A 20,374-nucleotide genomic window follows, 5' to 3' on the forward strand; every position below is an offset into this window, starting at 1 on the left:
TCCTGTGTGTGCCATGCTTGTCAAGCACTTCCTACACAGTATCTCACTTGACTGGCACACGGATCCCGTGGGGTGAGTAGAACACGTGCTGGCCTCACCGTCCAGCTCGGGAAGGTGACAGCGCACGCTGGCCCAGGACACATGTCATCGGGGCAGGGTTGGAGCTGTACTACTCTCCATCTCCTGTTTTTCGGTGCTAGGTGCTACCTCTTTTCTAGGCTGTGTCCCCCCCAAACGTGTCCAGTGGCTCAGTCACCTTAGCTCTGCGGGCCCTCCCCTGCAAGCATCAAAGGGAAGGAGACCCTGACCCCCCGCTGACATCGACGTATTGATCCACGTGCCCCTGGTGTCTGTCAAGTGTCCCTTTGTATGAGCTGCCAGGGGAACATGGACGTGAGAAGCTCTCTGCCTTGGGGATTTCACTGAAATGTAAGATTTGCCCATGAGAAAAGGTAGCATAAAAGAGGTTGTATAGAGTTGGTAACCAGCGAGTGGTCCATGCAAGGGGAGGCTTCATGGAGGTGATGCTACAGCTGGGTCCTGAGAACGACTGGCTGGGGGGAGGCAGGGGCCCATGTTGCCAAGGGCAGGTGGTCTTGGGGAACCAGGCTGTACAAGGACAAGACATCAAGTTCCCCGCTTTGGCCAGAGCAGGCAATTTGTGAGGGTAGGGGTGGCTTATAAATGACCAAAAAATGGGGGCCAGATTTCTAAGGGCCTTGAATGCCGGGTAGAGGTCCCTGCTGAGAAGCAGCAGGTGTTTCTCATCACAGGGTATGCTGGGGGGTGGATGGCCTTTGACCAAGAGGGCATGGCTGACCTGGACCTCACCAGCTCTGGACTTAGCACTTGTCAACCTGCCGTTTGGGGAGCATAAAGCCATAGTGGCCAGGTCCCTTGCCTGGTTTTCTTCTATAGCTGAGTTGGAGTCTCCTCTCCTGGCAAAGACTGTGACGGCAACTGGAATCCCTGTGCCTGGTGACAGTGTGCAGAAGGACCCAGCCGTGGGGACATGTTGACTCCAGGCATGCAGCACATCCTTTTCCCGTGGCTAGGGAGTAAGACGGTGGAGGAACCACCACCAGAGCAAAGGCAACAACTAAAGCCCCAACCAGGATCAAACTAGAGATTAGCCCAGTCTTCCCAATCGCTCAGCTTTCCCCTAGAAGCGTCTCCCTCTCTCCCCTTCTGACATCCAACCAGAGGCCTTGCTCACAAGTTTACATGATCACAAGTCCATTCCCCTTCTTGGTCCTACCTCTCAGGATCCAAGGGACAGGGTATAAAAGTTGGCCTCTCTGACAATAAGAAAATTCTTCACAAGTTGTGAGCCTTTCCCACAGAACAAAAGTATCTCTTCCAGAAAACCCAGGTATTTCTTGAGCATCATCCTGGCTGGGTGCTGTGGAGTGGCAAAGGTCTGTGAAACAGTCCTTGTCCTCGAGGAAGTTAAAATCTCGTTGGGGAGGTAAGGCCCCCGTGGTCCGATTTAACATCCACTGAGATAATCTAGGAAATTTAACATCCACTGAGGTATTCAAGGAAATCTCCATAGTTGGGCCTGCCCACCCTCGGGCATCACCCAAAGCTCTGTTTTTGCAGTCGGAGGACCCAGTGACAACTGTGGGGCAGATGCCGCATGCTATGAACCAGGAAAATACAACTATTAAGCTACACTGTGTGTTTCCCAAGGAGCTTACAACCTGATCCAGAGGTGAGGGGTACTGTGAGTGGTAAAAGGACACCAGGAAATGTCATAAAGCAATATTTACATGATTGTCCAATGCGCGGAGGCTGTGTTGATGCCATGGGTTAAGGGAATCGGAGAACCTTCACAGAGGAGAAGGGATTTTGTAGGACAGGTAGGGGTTTTTTTTTTTTAATAAATTTATTTTTTTAATTTTATTTATTTTATCTTTGGCTGCATTGGGTCTTCGTTGCTGCGCGTGGGCTTTCTCTAGTTGCAGCGAGCGGGGGCTACTCTTCGTTGCCGTGCGCGGGCTTCTCATTGCGGTGGCTTCTCTTGTTGCGGAGCACGGGCTCTAGGTGCACAGGCTTCAGAAGTTGTGGTGCGTGGGCTCAGTAGTTGTGGCTCGCGGGCTCTAGAGTGCAGGCTCAGTAGTTGTGGCGCACGGGCTTAGTTGCTCCGCGGCATGTGGGATCTTCCCGGACCAGGGCTCAAACCCGTGTCCCCTGCACTGACAGGCGGATTCTTAACCACTGAGCCACCAGGGAAGCCCGACAGGTAGGGTTTTAATGTGGGGGGGGGGGCCTTCCTGGATCATGGATGGCCTGAGGTACAGGGGCCAGGAGAGCATGTTAGCTGGAGGAATGTCAAAGCTGTTGGGTTTTCCAAACGTGAATGAAGAGGCTACCCCAGGGTAGTGCAGATGGGAAGAGGTATAGCCTCTGACCTCTTGGTGAGGTGGAGGAAATCATGGTCTGAGTGACCCAGAAAGGAATGCCAGTTTAGGGGTGGCACAGAGTAAGCAGTGAGAAGGCCAAAACAGAACCTTGGGGAATGTTCCGAGCAAGCACAAGCAGAGCGTAGGGGCCTGATCAAATGATTTTTCCAATCTGCACTGCTGTTGGCACAGCTGTGGGCATCCCTCCAACTCCCAGGTAGCCAGACTGAGGTTCCATCGTAGGCCATCTTTCTACTGGTACCCTCTAGTGTGATGGTCACCGCTAAAGGACTCAAAAAAAGGCCCAAGGACACAGGGCCAAGCACGAGGTCCCATGGTCTGAAACCAGTACTTCAGGAAGGGCGGGCTTCATCGACAGACCCAGCATGGGGTCTTTTCCAGCTAAGTCCACCCTCGTTCTGATTTAACGAGCCTTTGCTAAACCTCATGCACATGCAGCATGATGCCAGGCCTTGAGGCAATACAAGAGAATTTCAAGACAAACACCTGAGAAAGTATGAAATAATCCCAGGAGGCATGATTAAGTGCCAATGAGTGAGAGTGACAGGCCAGTGGGACAGGAGCAGGTGAAGAGTGCAGAGGACATGGAGGCCGTAGAGGGGACCCAGTGAGCGTGGGTGTGTCTGGGATGGACATGGTGTGTGTAAGGGTGTCATGTGAGGCTGAAGTGTGTTGGGTAGCACCAGGTAAACTGAGGTAGCACAGGATTAGATTATTGAGGGGACAAACTGGTTGAATGCCTTCTCTATGTCTGGAGATTTACTACAATCTTATTTATGGTTCCAATAACATAAGGTGGGTGTTTTTATTTCCATTTCACACATGTCCATGGCTAGTGTGTGTCAGAATTAGGATTCCAACTCTGTCCAGCTCCAAAACCCATGTGTTTTTTTTTTGTTTTTTTTTTTTTTAATAAATTTATTTATTTATGTTTTGCCTGCATTGGGTCTTCCTTGCTGTGTGTGGGCTTTCTCTAGTTGCGGCGAGCGGGGGCTACTCTTCGTTGTGGTGCACGGGCTTCTCGTTGCGGTGGCTTCTCTTGTTGCAGAGCACGGGCTCTAGGTGCGCGGGCTTCAGTAGTTGTGGCATGAGGGCTCAGTAGTTGTGGGTCACTGGCTCTAGAGCGCAGGCTCAGTAGTTGTGGTGCACGGGCTTAGTTGCTCCATGGCATGTGGGATCTTCCCAGACCAGGGCTCGAACCCATGTCCCCTGCATTGGCAGGCAGATTCTTAACCACTGCACCACCAGGGAAGCCCAAAGCCCATGCCCTTTGTACCATATTGGTTGGAACTGAGGTCTGGGCTTTAGGAGATTGGTAGCATTTTCTCATTTGTGCAAAGGTTATTTATCGAGTGCCTACCGTGTGCCTATGTGCAGGCACTGTTTTAGACACTGGAGAGCAAAGCAAAGCCCTGCTTTCCAGAGCCGACCTGGCGAGGCAACATGCCTTTAGCGATTGAGGCAAGTGTGATTCTTGCTTTGTGCATCCGGCTTTCATTGCTGAAATCACAAACCTGGCCTCCTCAAAATAAGCTTCAGGATTTAGCGCGTCCAGGCCTCCCTGACCCCCTCAGAGGACACGCACCCCTTGCTTTAGGACAATGAATCCCGTGTGGAAGAGCCAGCACCCCAGCGATAGGCAAGAGACACCTCAGTTTCTGGAATTAACTAGAACAAAGCCTTTCTCCTCTCTGCAGCCGGTTAAAGGAGTGTGAGAAGGTAAGGAAACTGCAGATTAATTGGAGAAAAGTGTGGCTCTTAAAGATTAGGTTTTCTTGGGACTTCCCTGGTGGTCCAGTGGGCAAGACTCCACGCTCCCAGTGCAGGGAGCCCGGGTTGGATCCCTGGTCAGGGAACTAGATCCCACACGCATGCCGCAACTAAGGAGTGGGCCTGCCGCAACTAAGACCCGGTGCAGCCGAAATTTAAAAAAAAAAAAAAAAAAAAAAAAGGTTTTCTTGAATGCACACATTCTGAAGAGTATGACATGAATGTGTCCTGCAGGGAGAGTGGCAGAGAGGAGGTCCCATGACCAAAGTAGAGGTGCATCCCTCCTCCCCCTAACTGTTCAGAGGCCAGAGCACAGGGAGACAGTTTTAAAAGGAAGACTTTGAGCTGTCATTTTGTTCTGAAGAGGAATGAAGGTTTTTAGTTTCCAGTTACGATATTCAACTCAGTGCTGCCTCCTGCTGGAAGACTCCGTTAAAACAAGGAAGGGAGCATCCCTCTCAAAGTGACTCCATTCCATTCATTCCCTTAGGTGAAGAAAAGCAAAGGGTGGTGCCTGTGTTCAAACTTCTCCTAGTCCCTCCACCCCAACCTGGGAGAAGCAAGACTGCCCTCCAAAAGGACAGGCAGGACTTGGAAGTGTTAAAAGCTTCTGAGCCTCTGTAGGAGAGGTTCCGATTTGCATTGAGATCCTGGGTATAAGTGTACTTGTCACTCAGGCAATCCCCCAACTCCTGGGACAGTTTCAGCTTCTGAGCCCTCTGAGAATCACCGGAAGCCCACCCAGAGCTGTGTCTCCTGGCTCCCAAGCTGAGCCTCTAACAGACGAGGGACCTCTACAGCAAGCTAGAAGGCTCTGATGTCTGACAAGAGGGGCGTTGACACCCAAATACTCTGCAACCTGATGAACTTGCTACGCCTTTACTCAATTCACTGACCAATTATGCCAGTGGACCTGGTCTGATCTGGGGAGAGAGTAGTATGACTTTCTCCGAACCTGTGTAGATGGCAGCCTAGATTGGCCTTTTCCGGGCAAGGGGCCATCCCGCTGCCCAGGGGCAAAAGAGATCTTTGTGTGCGGGCATTTTGTAGAGTGTGTGTCCTGTGGTTCATCCCCTTCACCTGTTCAGCCCTAAGTATGGAAGCGCTCCAACCGCAGAGGACATGATGGCAGCACCATTCTTCGCTGTAGTCACGATTTAATTGGGGACTTCCTTGGTGGTTCAGTGGTTAAGACTCCACACTTCCACTGCAGGGGGCACGGGTTCGATCTCTGGTCGGGGAGGTAAGATCCCGGCAAACCGTGTGATGCAGCCAAAAAAAAAATTTTATTGGAAATACCACTCAACAGTGAGTGGATAGTCCCTCCGCTGACAGAATGTCCTATTTAGCACCTCCAAGCAGAACCTTCAGGCTCCTCTATGCCTCCTGGGGACTCCAGCTTCTTCTTCCTTGCTCCGGACTTACAGCTTCCTTCACGTTCCTGCAGGGTTGAGGATGGGCCATCGGAAACAGGAGGGAGAGCTGTTGATCCTGACCCGTGAGACAGCTGGCTTGCGTGTGTGACACTCACGTATGGGTGCCACACACCGTGTATGTGACCAGAGGGGTATTTGGGTTCAGTGTGGAGGGGATGGCAGAGGACCCTGGCTCTTGGGCCTGCATCGTGAACACTTAAATCCTGGAGTAACTGCGTGAAAGTTGATGGTTCACTCAGAACCTTCCTTTTGTCGAGGAGGGGAAAGAAAGGAGGTCAAGATTTTGTCTCTTGGGACTTACCTGGCGGTCCAGGGGTTAGGACTCCGCACTTCTACTGCAGGGGGCATGGGTTCGATCCCTTGTCTGGGAACTGAGATCCCGCAAGCTGTGTGGGCCAAAAAAAAAAAGGATTAAAAAAAGGGAATTCCCTGGTGGTCCGGTGGTTAGGATTCTGCACTTTCACTGCTGTGGCCCCGGTTCGATCCCTGGTCGGGGAACTAAAATCCTACAAGCCGTGCCAAAAAAAGATTTCGTCTCTTCCTACACCTGAATGAAGCAAGCTCACTCTCAGGGGTCCCCTACTTTGAGTCTCCTCAGATAACTGCTGTCCTCTTGACCTTCCCCAGATGGTTGGGGGTTCCTGTACCACACAGCTTCCTTTACACCCAGCTCCTCACTACCGTTCATCCCCTGCAATTCCAACAGAACAACCACCTACCACAGCCTGGTTAGGACTTGATAGGACCAGAGCAAGGGAAAATTTACCCTCACTCTTTCCCTGCCCACCTTTCTGGCCTTCAACAGAAAGCTCTCCATGGGGACTCCCCAGAGAAACTCCCTAGGGCGTAACCCACGCATTCTAAACAGGCTCTATCACAAGCTCCCAGAAGAACGGGAGGAGGAAGGATGCATCTTGTTTGCATGCTGTGATTTAAATAAATATGGGGAGTTCCCTGGCGGTCCAGTGGTTAGGACTCGGTGCCTTCACTGCCGAGGGCCCGGGTGTCCCTCGATCCACGCTGTGTGGCATAAATAAATAAATAATCTTCGTCCCAGTCCTAAGGCAGAGCTCCTAAGACCCTTGGAATTTCCTGTGATGAGAGTAATACAGGTGTCTACTGGTAAGTTAACGAGGTGACTTTGTGAAATCTAAAGATGCCGGGCACAGGTCACCAGGGGAGCCAATCACATGATTAGAAGGTTGGAACTTTCGGTCCCACCCGTGACCTGAGAGGGGAGAGGGGCTGGAGACTGAACTCAGTCACCAGTGGTCAGTGATTAATCAATCATGCCTATGTAATGAAGCCTCCATCAAAACCCAGAAGGAGAGGGTTCAGAGAGCTTCCTTGCTGGTGTGCACATGGAGATGTGGAGAGAGTGGGGTGCTGTGAGACAGCACGGAAGCGCTGCACCCTCTCCCCACACTTTGCCCTATGCATCCCTTCCATCTGGAAGTAAACTATTTCTCTGAGCTCTGTCAGCTGCTCTGGCAAATCAATGGAACCCGAGTGGGGTACGGGGCGTGGGAACCTCTGATCTCTACCCAGTCGGTCAGAGGCACAGGTGACAACGTGGACTTGCTATTGGCGTCTGAAGTGAGGGAGGAGGGACAGTCTTGTAGGACTGAGACCCTAACCTGTGGGAGCTGATGCCAGCTCCAGGTAGACAGTGTCAGAATTAAATTGTAGGTCACCCTGAGAATTGCTTGGTGGTATGGGGAAACCCTCTCCCCACACACTGGAATTGGTACCAGCATCAGTAGGTCCATGCCCTCGTAGCGCTCAGGATGGGACCTGAGCTTCCAACACTGTCCCTCCTCATCACCCTGCCACATCAGCGCTTCTCAAGTTTTTCTGGGCCACACCACATGGCCTGCGGGATCTTAGTTCCCCGACCAGGTGTCGAGCCTGCACCCCTTGCAGTGGAAGCGCAGAGTCTTAACCACTGGAGCACCAGGGAAGTCCCAGCGCTTCTCAACTTTAGAGGGCGTCGGAATGACCTGGAGGGCTTGGTAAGGCACAGGTTGCTGGGTGGAACCCCCTGAGTTTCTGATTCTAGGTCTTGCAGTGGAGCCTGAGAATTTTCATTTCTTATTTATTTATTTATTTATTTATTTATTTATTTTTGGCTGTGTTGGGTCTTCGTTTCTGTGCGAGGGCTTTCTCTAGTTGCGGCGAGCGGGGGCCACTCTTCATCGCGGTGCGCGGGCCTCTCTTGTTGTGGAGCACAGGCTCCAGACACGCAGGCTCAGTAGTTGTGGCTCACAGGCCCAGTTGCTCCGCGGCATGTGGGATCTTCCCAGACCAGGGCTTGAACCCGTGTCCCCTGCATTGGCAGGCGGATTCTCAACCACTGCACCACCAGGGAAGCCCCCCCACCCCGATAGTTTTAAAACCAGCCTCAGTCATGCTTGCTTCAAGACTTATCCTGGCATCATGGACCACTGGATACTTTGGCTAGGTGTTAAACTCTCTTGTCCTTTGCCCGAGTCCCATCGTGGTGACTTAGTTGCCATCTAGGGCACTCTTGGCATGAGTCCTAGACATGAATCCAGCTCAGAGCCTTGGGCCCTGCTCCCTGCTGGCTGACTGTCCTAATGCCCAGTGCCTCCTTTGTGCTTGGACTTCTGAGGGCCGCAGCCCCAGGACCCTCACTCTGTGTTCCCAACTCTATTCGATGCCAACTGTATGTGTTTTGCTTGCTGTATGTCACCTGCCCCAGTACCTCCTACTGGCTTTGACCTTCCTGTTTCAGGTCCTCTTATTGTGACCCTTTGTATATAAGCCAGATCTGTTTGCCCTTCCTTCAAGGGGAGCTATTTCCCTGGTGTTTCCCTAGATGCTTATGTTGAGACCCCTGCCAGACCTACACCAATCAGACCCTCCATGTACACACTTGGGTCTGAACCCTTTCAGGGAGAGCAGGTTGGAAACCCATATACACATAAATATACAATGTGTACAAATCAAGTATTTTAAAGATTGTAAAGAATTGTTGTGAATGTATTAGGTTAGGGAAGTCAAGCAGGATCATCATATGATGGCATGTTCATGCACATCTATATAAAATTTTCTATTTTTATATGATGCCATTTTAATAGATGTGCCCATCTTTTCAAATGAGACATGCATATATATGCATACATACATCGCAATTCATCCTTAATCACAGTTTTATTTCTATATATATATATTTTTTTATTTCTATATATTGATGACACCATATCTTTTTGAACCTGTGTTTTCTGAGGCAGCTGCTGAATGGTAACAATGTGTCACCCCAAAATATGACTGTAGGGAATTCAGGACAAAATATGCCACTTTAGCATATTGGTTATTGAGCTGCATGAGCTTGAAAAACTGCAAATGCAGGGGAAAGGCTTTCCTTGGACCCTCCTTATCTGCCTAAAGATAGATCCTCCAAAAGGAACTCAGTTGTCCTAAATCACCTCACTGGGTGTTTCATCCACCAGGGAAGATGGACTCTTGTCACTGGAGAAAAGACTAGAAATCAACACCATACCCAAACTTTGTCACAAACTATTATATCTCCCCTCTGTTCTTCGAAGGGCCCATTCATCTTTCCTAAAAATCACTTAGTCTCCCTGAAGAGGTCTACATCCTGCCTTTCTTTTCCCTATGAAGATGGCATTTAAGCCTGAATTTTAAACCACCTCAGAGAGTTACTCATTTTCTCTGGGTGTCTCCCATGTATACATGGGGTATACATGTTAATAAACTTCTGTTTGTTTTTCTCTTGTTAATCTGTCATTTATTACAGGGGTCCCAGCTAAGAATTCAGAAGGGTAGAGGCAAAATTATTCTCCCCCCCCACCCGCTCCACTGTGATACAAATAAAGTATCATGTGAAAAAAATCAATGGCGAACAGGAAATGAGGGTGGTGGTACCCCGAAACAGGTGCACCCAGGGCACACATCCCAGTAGTAAGTAGTTGTGGTTAAGAATAATTTATTTTTTCAATTTATGTGTATATTTTTTCAACTGGTTATTGAGTTAGAATATAAATATGTATTAAGTTATTTGGGACCCAACTACTTAATAATAAACTTCTTTTGGCCTGGAATGCTAGAACAAATTACTGAGACACTGAGAACACCAGGAACCCAGAAAATTTGGGAACCTCTTGGGTATATCCCTCAGTTTCGGGGTTTTCTTTGAGAAAAGCACATGTGCATGAAATAGGGCAGGGCCTACGGTTCAACAAGCCTGTGGAGGTTGATGAAAGCCTGTGAAAATTGCGTGTGGAGGTGAAGCTTTGCAAACTTAGATTTATCTGGTGTACACATCCTTTGATAGTCCAAAGAAAGGCAACACAGTTGATAGAGGTGGGGAAATCAGATTTTCCATAATAAACTAGATGCGGTCCCTTTGAAGTCTGTTCCCTTTTGGCTTCTTGAAAGTTTCTCTGCACTAACAATTTGTATTGATTTTAGCTGCTGATGGATAACATTGTTTTGTGAGTTCTGATTAGCACATGAATACCGCCGACTGTGGGCCTGTCCGAGTGCACAGCAGAAACATTTGCAGTTGAATGTGTACTTCACCAGGGTCTGGACTTTGAAGTCTCAGTCAGTTTCCACATCCCCTCCAGGCTCTACTGGGACTCTTGCCCAGGTATGAGTCCCCTGGGATGTATATGTTTCAGGCTCACAGTTTTGGGCTACATCCGTGGAAGGCCTGGGGGATGGTGAGGAGAGAAGCTTGACTCCGTGGAGTGTGTGAAAGTGTCCACACCTGTCCTCAGGCATTACTTTCCTCTGCTTTCACTACTTTCATTTTCTTTTTATCAAAGTATTATTATGTGCGCACCAAGAAATCAGGTATCAATGGAAAAGTTCATAACGAAAAACAAATGACTTGCTCATCCTCTCCCTTCCAAACCCCATTTCCAGTTCCCCCAAGACAATCTCTTGCACCTATTTTCTGAGGTCTTCTATTGGTTACCTTTGTAACTATAGACAATACACTTACAATGCACTTCCCTGTTTCTTTGACTTGTCAATTTTAGACAATTTTTGACATCTTTGGTAGGAGGAGAACTTTCTCTACCCCAGCAGTCCTCAAACTTTTTGGCACCAGGGACCGGTTTCGTGGAAGACAATTTTTCCACAGACGGGAGGTTGGGGGGGATGGTTCAGGCAGTAGGTAATGCAAGCGATGGGGAGTGATGGGCAGTGATGGAAGCGGCAGATGAAGCTTCCCTCGCTCGCCTGTGCTCACCTCCTGCTGTGTGGCCTGGTTCCTAACGGGCCGCAGACCGCTACCAGTCTGCAGCCTGGGGGTTGGAGACCCCTGCTCTACCCACTTCATGTCTGTATAATTGGTGCCTGTGAATTAACTGGCAATGGACAGATTAACAGGAGAAAAGCTTATTATGCCACGGGAATATTTAGTAGCAGGTAACCTGCTGAGTAGCCAGAGGTAAAGGTTTATATACCAACTTAACAAAAAAGGGGGAGGTTAGGACTTTAATGGGAAAGTACGAAAGGGTCTGTTGGTTGTTTTGATGCTAAAGGGTCACTGAATTCTCACTTCCCAAAGCTAAGGGCCAGTCTTCTCCCAAACAGGGAGCAGGGGAGGAGGGGTCAATGGCAGCTGTATTTTGGGGAGGCTCAGCTTGAGTTTAGATGATGTTTCTTTCTGTGGGGGTTGATCGCCCCCAGTTTAAAGTAACTGAAAAAAGTTTTCATGCCACTTTGGTAAGCTGTTAACTCCTTCGTTTCCCCCTTTTGAAATTTCTCAAGAAGTTTCACAGACAAAAAGCTGTGTTGATTGCTATGAAGAGAAGACTCAGTTTAGAAATTGGGACATGAGCAATCTTCAAAGGGAAAGAAGAACAGATTAGAATGAAGAAAAGTAAAGATGAATGGTTGGAGCAGACTATAAGCCCAGTTTCTGAATCTAAAGGGTTAAACATTGGGTTCAAAGCATGTTCAGATGGTGGGGTGAGGATGCCAGTGGCAATCTAATGGATTTTCTGGTTTTCAGTTTGAATGTCTTTATTCATGGCCTCCCACACATGACCTGATGGGTCGATCAGTCCTTGGAAGTTTTTATCAAGTCAACCAGCTCCAGCTTGCAGGACTTTTTCAGATCCTTGGGGAAAAGGGCAGTTACAAGACAATCTAGAGACTTCCAGGAAGATCTGGGCAGTCAGGTCTGATTTCAGTGACACCAAGTCAGTAGGGTGGGAGAGAAATTGAAAATGTTCATTTTGAGGGTCATAACTCAATATCAAAGTAAGCTAGAAGAGTAGAGAATTTGGGAAAGACCAACAAAATGTGTAAGATGGCATGATCTAGTCCAGTTTACAGGTAGATAATAAAACCTCAAAGAAAACAAACAGGACTAGAATCTGATAACCCACAAGGGTGTGTTATAGTTTTCTATTGGAACATCTCTCTACATTTACCTCCTTCTTTAGTCATAGATAAACAAAGTAAGATTATTCTTGCTTACAAAAATAAGTCTTATCTCATTAAATTTGGCCTGATTATTCATAAGGGCAGCAAGAGGAGTAACTGACCACACAGGCCTTTTAAAGTTTGCTTTGCTGGAAGCTAAGGAGTCTCAGATTGCACTTCTAAAGCCTCTTGAGACCAGGAAGCCAAACCAAGAACTTGTCATTAGACTTCACATGCAGAACCTACAGATTTGTGTGAATCCTCTTCTTGCAGTCCCCTGAATATCTTATAGTTCTTGGGCTTGCCAGGAAGTTACCTTCCTTAATTACCTGTAAGGTTGGGAACCCTGAAAGTCAGGTACCAGGCTGGTGTTTCCAAGAGGACTTTGTAAGCATTGGCTCCATAAACGCAACCTTACTTCCACAGAACTGAGTGCTCATGCCTTATTCTACGCACATCATTCTCAAATACGACTTTCCAGTCAAAGCCTCAATTATGTAACTAATGTTTCTAGTCATGTCTTAATACCAGGAGGATAGATTCTTACTGAAACTGTAAATAATGATATTGACATGAAAATAAGAATACTCAATAAGAGTTTCTGAATTCTGGAGGAATCAGGCAGGAAGAAAAAATCATGTTTTATTTCTGTTTACAAAAGTGTAATCTACTAAATTGTTATGACTTATGGATAGCTTAAGAGAAAAGAGAAAGGAGTTCCTTACATCTAGAAAATAGAACACTGAAGAACATGCAATGTTCCAAACGAAATCCATAAAAAATCATAATTATTCTCCATGACTTCATTCACTCCCATGTAATTAGTTCTTGTTCTGCTTGTTCTTGGGTTAGCAGTTTCATGAACTCATTGGCTTTTCCACTAGAGTTCTTGTAAAACCTGACTTGGTCCAGTGGTATGATCTCAAAGTGAATTAAATAATGCTATCAAAAACCTGTACCCCAGACAGGGCATTGTCTTCTTCCTGGGTTTCTGAGACAGTTTATTTTTGCTGAAGTTTCACTTTGGTCTGTAGCTGATTGCAAGTGCTTTCAGAGAAGAACAAGGGTAAACCCATAACTATCTGTGAATGACGAAAAACTTAGAAAGGGCGTGGTTTATGATCTAATGAGAGTTCATTATAAACATAATGCAACTGACTAAGAAATTTGGTTGTTTCTGTGACATACAACATTTTCAATAGTTTCTGGAATTATGACTGATAGCATTATACCATTGTTTTCTGCTATCAGGCAAAACAGCATAAGGACCTGTCATGAACAGCAAGGTCATTGACAAATTTCTAGGAATTGCATATAATTCCTGAAATATTTACATTTACAACATTTACCCATATAAAAATAACCTAGGGAAGGTTCAGTATCTCTTCTTATTTGACAATGCTTTTTATACAATTAAACTTATCAAGTAAACCTAATTATGTTCTAACATTTCTTTTTTTTAGAAAGTGAAACAAATCCCTTGAGATTTTACAGATTCCCTCTGGGAAATCTCTAAGTCAGCTTGAGATAAAGATTTCATTTAGAATTTGCTTTGGGGGAAGGCAAAATATCAAAAGTTGTCAAAAATGTCAAAAAGTTTGAACACTTGATTAAATAAGATCATAGGTCACTGTGAAAAAATACTTTGTTATTTATTTAACCAAAGTGATGATAAAATATTTTAAAGGTAAATATAGGAGGTAACAGTTTTGATCAAGAAAAAACCTTAGCTCTTTAACTAATAAGAAAATTTGTTTCTCTTAAATTATTGAGAACATGATAAAGACAACATAGGAGATTATTCTGATTAGTCACAGAATCTGTTTCCTAGATAGATTATTTTAAGAGCTAAAGAAAAACCTTTTATAATCTTTCATGAAGAGCAGATTAATAACCCAAGAATTTTAGTCATTTTAAGAGACAGAAAAGTCTAGTTTTACATCAGTAACCTACTGATATTATTTTTTCATAAATTTTATTTATTTATTTATTTTTGGCTGTGTTGGGTCTTCGTTGCTGTGCGTGGCGTGAGCTTTCTCTAGTTGCGGCGAGCGGGGGCTACTCTTCGTTGCGGTGCGCGGGCTTTTCATTGTGGTGGCTTCTCTTGTTGCGGAGCACGAGCTCTAGGTGCGTGGGCTTCAGTAGTTGCGGCGCATGGGCTCAGTAGTTGTGGCTTGTGGGCTCCAGAGCGCAGGCTCAGTAGTTGTGCCACTCGGGCTTAGTTACTCCGCGGCATGTGGCATCTTCCCGGACCAGGGCTCAAACCCGTGTCCCCTGCACTGGCAGGTGGATTCTTTACCACTGTGCCACTAGGGAAGTCCCTAACCTACTGATATTAAAGCTCATTTTAAACCCTCACAGATAAATCTATTTGATCTAAGCCAGCTTGAGCACTTTTTTTCCCCCGCATACTTTTTATAGCTTTCTATGTCCATTCAGGTTTTTGTCCTATTCTTTTGTCTTTCTCATTGTGAAACAACCTTTAAACAACCTCTAAACAATTACTTTAGGACAAAATTACTTTCTTTTTCCCTTAACAAAGATACATCTTACATTCCTTCATACAAAATTGTTTCTCTCCACTCTTATTATTTCTAGTAGTTTCATTTACATATATTAATTATAAGTTTTAACTATGAGTAACCTTTATTATGCAGAGAAAACTAGGAAGTAGACCATTGTGAATTGTCTGTCATGTGTCAGCATTTTATAGCGATTAGCAAATTTTATGAATATATATACCATTTCACAATTTCTATAGATATATGCTTCTTTAAAGGAAAAAAACAACAATTTCAGTGTGGGAAAAGAACATGTTTATTAACAAATCCAAATATCTCTAGTTTCTTTTAAAAAATAACTAATCCAAATATCTCTAGTTTCTTTTAAAAGTATAGAAACTTAGAATAAATGTTTTAGTAGTTTCTTATTTAGAAATGATTCATATCTTTAATGAATATCTGTTACTTCATGAAGTATAACTCTAAGTTTGCAAGTCACCAAAAAGGTTTTGGAAACTATTTTTAGGCAGATATGAAAAAACATAATTATTTTTCAAATAAAGTGTGTTGGAACAATGACTCAATTTGATTAAATTCAAATCTATAAATTTTATAATCTTAAACATACAGTAGATATACTATAAGCTTATTTGACTAATTAACCCAGGTAGAATAAAGATGTTTGCTTGGACTGTATTTAATGCTGACAACTCTGAAGAAATACCTGTTTTTATTAAATCAATTATATCGAACTAGACTTATTTGCCCAAATCATATGAACTTGAAAAGCATTTGGACTAATTTCTATATTTCTGAGAATTTTAGGAATATTTTATTTATATAAGTGCTTATTTTTCTCTAAGCCAATTAGAATACAGCTCCTTTAAAAGATTTTATAAATTAATTTGGCGTACCATCTGGAGGTAGGAAAATACCTCATAAACATAATTACATAAACATACAAACAGATGCAAGTAGAGATCTTTGGCTTTCATTCTAAAAGTTTAGCCGAGTTAGGCATAAACAGTAACACAAAACTCACTGGTTTATATCAGAATTCATTCTCACCTTTGCATCTCTTTATATTTTTATCCAAGTTGTGCTTCTGGCAGATGGAAGAAGTTAAGGTTTGCTGCTCAATATGAGGGCTAAAGCTTTTTAACGAATATTTGTAGCGGAGATTCTTAAGATTTTCATTTGCCCTGATACGTAATCTTAAGGAGGCTGTGGACTAAATTTTGGAGAAGGGGCTGAGGAGGCGTCACACAGCTGTCTAGGTGTCTTCCCAAGCTCATCTGAGTGGATGAAATATTCAGTCTATTTGCGATTAGCCTCTTTAGTTTGGGGTGGCTGCTTTTGGGGGTCCCTGAGTCCCTTGAGCGCCCTTGATGGAGCAGGAAGCCTAAAGCTTAAGTGACTATAGGGATTTTAAGGGCAGAATGAGAAGAGAAAGGTGTTAGAGGATCCAGTTTGAGAGATATTAAGTTTTCTCAAAGAAGCCATTGAAATTCTAAATTATCCTCAGTAAGTCACGTCAATAAGAAAGGAAACAGCTGGTGCTGGAGTGGCTGAGCATATAGTCAGCAGGAGTTCAAGAAGCGGGGAGGGCAGTAATTGGCACTTACTCAGAGGAGACCCTGAGAAGATAGTTCCGGGTGGTAGGAGATTACATCTCATAGGCAAAGAGGAAGGGATTGTGATTGCAAGCGTTTTTAGAGCAGATGGTAAAGAAAGTTGCCCCAGTATCAACTGAAAAAAATCCAATTCCTGATCCTCTATTTTAATTTCAATGGTAGATTCTGGGGGTGTAACTGAGAATTGCTGACCCTATCAATTGCCTTCAGTCATGGACCCACCAATCCATGATACCAGATGGGTGATACTGAGATGGCAATTCTCAGCACCACAAAGGCAATTTGATAGAAAAGAATTTGAATTTAGACAATCACAGGGGAGCTGGACAGTCAGTAAGAAAGCTCGGGCCCTCAAACTGGCAATTGGCTATCTCTAGACATAGACCCAACAGTTTGTGCCCCTTAGCAGGGAAAAGCCAGAAAGAACACTCTGGCTTCCAAAGCCAAGCTCGAAGGACACAAAACACTTTTAGTCGGGACAATACAAAGTGGTAACATGCAAGGCAGAGAGAATGGCTATATGTGGGAGGGGCTGGTCCAACTCTAAGAATCAAATATCCAAAGAACTAGTTTTAAGCAAAAATTTTATCCTGTAAATCTAAATTTTAGAAAATCCCCCTTTAAAAATAGAGAGAGAAACAGAGGCTCTTCTTGCCTTCCCTTGACCAGACCTTGAGCAGGGATCTGGGAGTCTGATTGGTAAGAAAGCTTACTCTTACCTGTGCTGGCTTGTCAGAGCCCCTAATAGCTGAGCTGTGGGCTGGGGGAGTCCCAACCATCCCCATCCTTATTACCAAAACTATTGGGGGGAAAACTTTTCCTCTATCCATTTAGGTCTATTACATGAGGGCCTGCAAATTAACTGGCAATAGACAGATCAACAGGAGAAAAGTTTACTATGCATGTGGGAGTACTCAGCAGTGAGTAACTCACTGAATAGACAGAGGTAAACCTTTATAACCAACTTAACAAAAGAGGGGTGTGGTTTAGAGCTTCAGTGTCAAAGTATAGAAGATTTAATTGAACTTTTTGGTGCTATTGGGAAGCTGAGCTTTCACTTCCCAGTGCTAATGGTCAGTCCTCTCCCAAACAGGAGACTCTTGGAGGGGAGTCAATGGCACCTGTATTTTTGTGTGGCGCTGCTGAAGTTCAGATAATGTTTTTTTCTGTGGCTGCTGATGGTTGAGATGTTTTCAGTTGAGAGTAATTTTCATACCACTTTGGTGGACTGTTAATGCTGTCACCTAATGCACACTAGGAGGTTTTAGCTAATGAGTTCTCCACCTTCTCTCTCCTGACATCTTCTATTGTTTAATATTTGTGCGATTGTTTTTGGTTCTTTTACTGGTTAGCCTTACAACTTTGAATAATGCATTTAATCATTAATTCTTGTTTCAGCAACTTTCAACTCCATTTTTATGATTAAGATATCAGGATTCCTACCCCCATCCTTTCCCCATTTCCACTCCCCACCTTCTGTCACTTACACTGAAGTTTACCATCTTCAGGTTGATCACATTTCTTTCTTTCCTGTAACCACAATAAAAGTTGATTCTAAAAGTTCAAAACCAGCAAACAGTTCTAAGTAAATGCTACTAAATTCTGGCTAAGTGATGTGAGTCTCTTTGGAATGGTGATGGGGTCTCTAGGGAGAAAATACATCCCTACCTGCAGATCCCTTTGTCACTCAAAGGAGAATGTTGTTAAAGCAAGATACAGTTTTTTTTTAATATATATTTGATCATTGCTTCAAATTATGCTATAATTCATCTCACCTCTTATTTGGACCATGTTTGTATTTAGATTTTTTCCCTAAAGTTTCTAACTATTTTTCTTTCTTTCTCTTTTTCTTTCCCCTTTCCTCCCTCCCTCCCTTCCTCCCTCCCTCCCTCCATCCCTCCATCCCTTCCTTCCTTCCTTCCTTCCTTCCACTGTTACCTCCTAACCCTTTTCTAAGTTCTCCATAATATTTTTTATTTTATTGAATCTCCATCTTCTCCCTTTCCCTTTATTTCCTGGAGAGCTCCCAGAACTTCCAAAGAAACAATGCATGGGATATAAACCTTCTGAGTCCTTGAACATCTCAAATTACTTTTATTCTCTCTTCACAGTTGGTCACTTATTTCCTGGTAGATACATTTTAGAATTAAAGTTATTTCCATTAGAAATCGAAAGGCATCGCTCTGTTATCTTCTAGTCACCAGTGATGCTGAAGAGTACCTGATTTTTGTTTCTTTGCAGGTAATTTATTTTTCTTCAGTGGAAGTTCTCAGGGTGTTCTCTTTATCCTTCATACGCTATAATTTCACAAGAATAGGTCTAGGTCTTTTTCATTTGTTGAGTTGTACCCTCAGTAGGCCCCTGTAACCTTCATCTGGAGAAAATTTTACTTTTTATTACTTCTTTGATTGTTTCTTAAACTCTTGCTCTCTTTCTAAGACATTTATTAGATGAACTTCCTGAATTAGTCCCCATGTCTCTTTATTCGTATTTCTATTTTTTTCCTCTGCGTTTTGAGAGATTTCTTCTATTTTGTTCTCTGGTACTTTTATTGAACTTTCTCAGCCCTCATCAGTCATACTTAAAGTCTCTGACTTTCTGATTATGTATTTTTTAATGGCATGTTTTCATTGTTTGGGGATGGAAAGTATCTTTTTGAATAGGATGCTTTAAAAGTGCTTCCTTGCTCCCTGAGTTTTTTCTGTTTCTTCTGGTTCTTCTTCTTTTTAAAAAATCTCTTTTAAAATCTTTTTTTTTTTTAATTTTTATTAAAAAACATTTTTATTGACGTATAGTTGATTTACAATGTTGTGTTCATTTCTGCAGTACAGCAAAGTGATTCCATTATACATATATATACATTCTTTTTTTAATATTCTTTCCCATTATGGTTTATCATAGCATAGTGAATATAGTTCCCTGTGCCATACAGTAGGCCCTTGCTGTTTATCCCATTTCATATATGATAGCTTACATCTGCTAACCCCAACCTCCCACTTCATCCCTCCCCCAGAGGTCTCCCCCGTGGCCACCACCAGTCTGTTCTCTGTCTGTGAGTCTGTTTCTGTTTCATAGATAGGTACATATTTGTCATATTTTAGATTTTACATATAAGTGATATCATATGGTATTTGTCTTCCTCTGTCTGACTTACTTCACTTAGTATGATAATCTCTAGGTCCATCCATGTTGCTGCAAATGGCACTATTTCATTCTTCTTTAAGGCTGAATAGTATTCCATTGTATACATGTACGATATCTTCTTTAGCCATTCCTCTGTCAATGGACATTTAGTTTGTTTCCATGTCTTGGTTATTGTAACTAGTGCTGCTATGAACGTTGAGGTGCATGTATCTTTTTGAATTATAGTTTTGTCTGGATATATGTCCAGGAGTGGGATTGTTGGATCATATGGGAGCTCTATTTTTAGTTTTTTGAGGAACCTCCATACTGTTCTCCATAGTGGCTGCACCAATTTACATTCCCACCAACAGTGTAGGAGGGCTGCCTTTTCTCCACACCCTTTCAGCATTTGTTACTTGTAGAGTGTTTAATGATGGCCGTTCTGACCATCTTGTTCAGAATGAAGATACTTGATTCTCTTTGTATACCTGACGATCTCTGGTTTCCTGTTCACATTTAATGTAAAAGGACTGTGCAGCCTGGGAGGCTTCCTCTGGTGCTGTGTAAGCAGCCTGGTTCCCAGAGAGGCCTCTCCCCCCAGGAGGGATTCTTACCAGGCCTGTTGCATGAGGCAAAGCAGGGCTTGTGAACTGGCAGATTTTACGTCACCTGAGAGAGGAGTCAGCTGGGAGATTGGGGGCCTCCTCCATCTCCAGCCCTGAGAAAAGGCCTTATTCTGGGTCATCAGTATTCCCACTAGAAACCTAACTTCCCCCCAGATTTCTCTGATTTATATAGGGAAGATTTGGGTAGTGCGGTATTGGTGATAATGGTAGGGTAATCAGTTTTTTTAGAGCCTCAATTTGGGACACAGTTGCACCAGACTAAAAACAAAACAAAACCAAAAAACAGGCCCCCAAAACCCATAGTAGTATAATATAAAATAATTATACCTAAGTGTGTTATAATTTAACACAAAAATACGAAAAACAGGTGTTTATTTGCAACTCTAGGTCATTCCGTAATATTTACTTTTCTGTTACATACATGCTATTACT

The sequence above is a fragment of the Eubalaena glacialis genome, chromosome 20, assembly GCF_028564815.1.
Source record: "Eubalaena glacialis isolate mEubGla1 chromosome 20, mEubGla1.1.hap2.+ XY, whole genome shotgun sequence".
Taxonomy (NCBI): Eukaryota; Metazoa; Chordata; class Mammalia; order Artiodactyla; family Balaenidae; genus Eubalaena; species Eubalaena glacialis.